The 5334-nt window shown below is 39.1% G+C and overlaps 1 pseudogene; it reads left to right on the top strand.

Annotated features, from left to right (window-relative positions):
* Window positions 1-3827: 3827 nt before the first annotated feature.
* Window positions 3828-3945, top strand: LOC126482476 (5S ribosomal RNA; annotated as a pseudogene).
* Window positions 3946-5334: the final 1389 nt, after the last annotated feature.

The raw sequence follows: 5334 nt of genomic DNA, 5'->3' as shown, positions 1-5334 counted from the left end.
CTGTTCTCTGTGTGTTGCAATGATGGAACTAATCACTTGCATTCTCTTCAGTGAAAGTTGAAACAAATCATTACTAACGTAATAACACAAAAAATACAAAACTGCATAATAAAACTGCTGCCACAATGTCATATACACTTATATTAATATATATGTAACACAAACAACATAATATTGTGTCTGAACGAATGATATATCGCAATTTTGTTTGTCAGTATCTGAGAACAACCATTAACCCAAAACTAATCACTAAACAATATAAGAGAATATTTTTCTCACTGATTACATCAGTCTTCATAATAATATGGTTTTACATCCTGATGCAGATGCATCACCTTCATATTGGTACTAGTAATGTAACATAAGTCATACGCACCAGCAATTAGTGCTGATATAATCCGAAGGTGCACTGAGTACACAGGATATCATTTTTCGTTTTCCTTCTCAAGCAATGACGCCTTTGGATGGCTCTTCAGTAACAGCTTTGTTACCACTGGGTTGTAGTTGCGTCCTCTTCAACAGCTGCTCATAGTACTTCATCCTCTGTTGTGCTTTTCCCTTCATCCTATCTAATGCTTAACGAATCATGGTCTCCCTAGGTTCTATTACAGCATTTATCTTCGGAAAACAATTGATCCACTCATTGTTTTCCTTTTTATTAAACATAAGTACCAATGGCGTAGCTTCAGTTGACGAGAGAGTCAAATTATTGTATACTTATTCGAATGGCTATGAATAGTCTATCCACTATCTATCTTTACGGTGGCAATATGCGCAGATAGATCTGTTTAATTCACGAAACAACCTCGCCATTGGTTACGATTTCAGACAATCTGGAGATCAAAATTTGCTTTATCCCGTTGTATCTTAAGTACCTTTTCTACCAGTGTGCCATAAATTTGACAGCATTGCCTCACAATAACACACCTGGCTTGGCAACATGAGGAATGTAATCATTTGCGGGACTATTGATGATGGACTGCGCGGTATACATGCGGATAGGATACAGTTTCATATATTTGGTAAACAGGTCGTAAAATCCTGTAAGTATTTAACATTTCCTCTCTTAGTAGTTAGGTGTCCCATTACATCAACACATACAGTCTGTAGTGGTTCTCCTGTGATGATCGGATGTAAAACTCCACAGGCACTGTGGTTTGAAGGTTTAGCCTTTTGACGTATTTGATATTTCCTTGTTATTTGCTGAACACTTTTTCCTAGATTAGGAACATGACAATATCAAATTACCTTCCACATGGAATGCGGAATGCACTCAATGACTGTGATATAACCTTCAAAACTCTGGGGAGTAGCCATCACTCGTTTCTTTGTGGATTTATTAAAGCAAATTCAGATTTCGGCTGATAACTCGCCATTATCAATGCAATACTTCAGCATGTCACAGTTCATTCAAGACTTCAAGTCTTGAAAAACTGTTACAGGAGCGTAATCAGCAGGGATTCACGTACAAAACGTTCTTCAGAATTTATCTCACTGGCATGCAATAATTTATTTTGAATGTCATAAAATAGCTTCGCCTTTAATATTCTAATAAGGTCTTTGGCAGATACTGGTTCCGATAAATATTTCGTCTTATTATGATAATGCTCAAAGTATCTGCTTAACGTACTTAACCGTGAATTGCGTGGTACCGTATTGTAAATCTGCTTACGGATTCTCTCTTGTATTTTAGCAGGCCAATACCTTGCAATAAATGCATTCCCGAATTCGGCATATGTATTCAAGTTTCTGCTGCTTCAACTGTCCTAAGGGCTCCGTCACCTAATATATGGCCATTAACATAACTTATCTCCTGACTTTCGGTCCAGATTCTAGGTAAAACTAAATGATCTAAATGACTAAGCGACTGATTCCACAGTTTTCTTGACTCCCAAAGGTAGTGTTATAGGCCATTTGCTGTTCCTTACCTGTATAAACGATTTGGGAGACAATCTGAGCAGCCGTCTTATGTTGTTTGCAGATGACGCTATCTTTTATTGACTAATAAAGGCATCAGAGGATCAAAACAATTAGCAAAACGATTTATAAAAGATATGTGTATGGTGCGAAAATTGACAGTTGACCCTTAATAACTAAATGTGTGAGGTCATCCACACCAGTGCTAAAAGGAATCCGTTAAACTTCGGTTACACGATAAATCACTCAAATCTAAAGGCCCTAAATTCAACTAAATACCTAGAAATTACAATTACGAACAGCTTAAATTGTAAGGAACACACAGAAAATGTTTTGGGGAAGGCTAACCAAAGATTGCGTTTTGTTAGCAGGGCACATAGAAAATGTAACAGACCTACTAAGGACACTGCCTGCACTACGTTTGTCCGTCCTCTTTTAGAATACTATTGCGCGGTGTGGAATCCTTACCAGATAGCATTGACGGAGTACATCGAAATAGTTAAAAGAAGGGCAGTACGTTTTGTATTATCGCGAAATATGGGAGAGACTGTCACTGAAACGATACAAGATTTGCGGTGGACATCATTGAAACAAAGGCGTTTATCGTTGCAACGGAACCTTCTCACGAAATTCCAATCACCAACATTCTCCTCCGAATGCCAAAATATTTTGTGGACACCGACCTACATATGGAGAAGCGGTCAACATGATAAAACAAGGTAAATCAGAGCTCGTACGGAAAGATGTGTGTGGTCGTCTTATCGCGCTGTACGAGATTGGAGAAACAGAGAATTGTGAAGGTGTTTCGATGAACCTTCTGCAGGCCCTTAAATATGATTTGCAGAGTATCCATGTAGATGTAGATGTAGATAAGATGGAAATTTTGTATGCTTAATTAATTTTACTTACATATGTAATGCTGCATAATCACTCACATGATCTGGCGTTACATTCGGGTACGGTGGTCTTTGTATCTGTACTTGCTCATGTTGTTTAAAAGATTGTTGTGTGGGGTGCTTTTGACTAGCTCTCATTGTCATGCTCTCATTTCAGTAATGAACGAGTAATTATCCTGCTAAGAATCACGTAGATTGTTCATTTGCTGACTGATGTCTTCCATTTGTGGTTACGCCAGAACACAGTAGGGAAAAAATATTGACTACTATGCATGAAATACGTAAACAGAATGACAGTTGTTTATTGACAGTGCACCCGTAACTACCTTATAAATTGAAATATGATTTATTTAATTCACAGTCATGAACAATGTCGACACAGAAATTCGTTTCTATATGTAGTTATTCATAAAAAAATAATTTGTGTGGGTGGCGCTATTTACTATATTAGAAGACGCTTTGGGGATACGTAACTTCGACGTCTCGGTTACAACATTCATAAAATTGTTCGCTTAATTGAGTTCGAGCTTCTTGCAAACCTCTGACAATTTCTTAGCTAGAAATATCTTATCTTACTTGACTTCTTTTACCGCTGACTGAATCTTCTGCACAACAGTAGTTGTCCGCCGGTTATCTTTGTCCTCTGATGGGAAACCTCCACAAACTGCTCTGCTTGTTGTGTGAGTTACTTGTTGATAATACCACGCTGTCCACGAGTAACATCTCCTACTGCTTGTGACAGCTCTGGAATTACAGCTGAGTGTACAGTTTTTTCTTGCAATAACGTGCTTGATTGTAACTTTGAAACAGCACATCAAAAAAAAAAAAAAAAAATCTAATGCGGACTGTGTAGCATCAACGTCGCACATGTGGTTGACACAAACAAATTGTTCACACTGACTACGTCTAATCTACAATAAAAGTGCCTGTCTGCTACTAATAACTCGCTTCTACAGCCTTTAAAAGAGTCGGCAGTGGCAGAAATGAAAATATTCACCTGCTTTTCGTGCACTAGGCAACGGCTTTGCCGCAGTGGATACACTGGTTCCCGTCAGATCACCGAAGTTAAGCGCTGTCGGGCGTGGCCGGCACTTGGATAGATAACCATCCGGGTCCCCATGCGCTGTTGCCATTTTTCGGGGCGCACTCAGCCTCGTGATGCCAATAGAGGAGCCACTCGAACGAACAGTAGCGGCTCCGGTCACAGAAAACCATCATAATGATCAGGAGATCAGTGTGCTGACGCGGGCCCCTCCTATCCGCATCCTCACCTGAGGATGACATGGCGGTCGAATGGTCCCGATGAGCCACTTGTGGACTTAAGGTGGATTGTGTGGTTTTTTTTTTTTTTTTTTTTTTTTTTTTTTTTGGTACGCTGCCATGTAGTCGTCCAATGTTACAATTATTCGATCTTAAGTTTTGCTCCTGTACATGTATCTTCTCTGCAATACTCCATCAATCGTACATGCAAAAGAAAAACAATATCAGTAACATGTACAAAATTTGTAATAAATACAGTGTGTTGCAATGTATGATGCAAACTCAAGATCAGTCCTGTCATGGTAGACAGATTGTATCGTCATTTTTATAGTGTTTTCTGGTTTTATTAACAAGATAAGCATATATCCTTCTTTTTCAAATGGTGTACAGAAATGTCTATTGAAACTAAACTCGCCTTGTCTGTGTTTCGTCAGGTAGTAATATATTGATATAGAGCTGAAGCAGATTTCTCTTGAGTCCGTTGAAAGTCTCCGTGCTTATTTGCAGGTTCGTACGTCAACTTCCACAGCCTCTCACCAACTCCATGTCGACATAATATAACTGAAACTCTCTATAGTAATTAGAGCTACTGGAAAGAGTAAGATGTTCGTTCGAGTCTCATCTCATTTTGTATCATGCATGAGCACTCATTTATTCCTTCTTATTTCTTCCTTGGATACAACTGTTGCTGTTATTAACAAGTTGTAGTACGTAATATTCACAGTTATATATTATATTATCAGGGCAAAATGAAAATCGGAGTCATTACCATTACGTTCAGCAACAGAGATAACAAAAATCAGAACAATGCTATGATAATTTTCACTTTCCTTATGCAGGGAGTAACGTCTTTGATTCGTACTCAAAGCACTGTATCTGACACAGTTATTTCCATAATAAAATGTAGTACTACACACCAGTGAACAGTCCGCAGCTCGTGGTCGTGCGGTAGCGTTCTCACTTCCCGCGTCCGGGTTCCCGGGTTCGATTCCCGGCGGGGTCAGGGATTTTCTCTACCTCGTGATGACTGGGTGTTGTTTGATGTCCTTAGGTTAGTTAGGTTTAAGTAGTTCTAAGTTCTAGGGGACTGATGACCATAGATGTTAAATCCCATAGTGCTCAGAGCCATTTGAACCATTTGAACCAGTGAACACAAAGGAATTTAACGGAAGCATGTGATGAAGTCGTTGCGTAGCTGCAGTCAGTAGATACAATTTTGGATTAATAACTCCCAGCCGGTCGAAGTGACCGAGTGGTTCTA

Source organism: Schistocerca serialis, chromosome 5 (assembly GCF_023864345.2).
Source record: "Schistocerca serialis cubense isolate TAMUIC-IGC-003099 chromosome 5, iqSchSeri2.2, whole genome shotgun sequence".
NCBI lineage: Eukaryota > Metazoa > Arthropoda > Insecta > Orthoptera > Acrididae > Schistocerca > Schistocerca serialis.
This window is presented reverse-complemented; position numbering and strand designations above follow the sequence as displayed.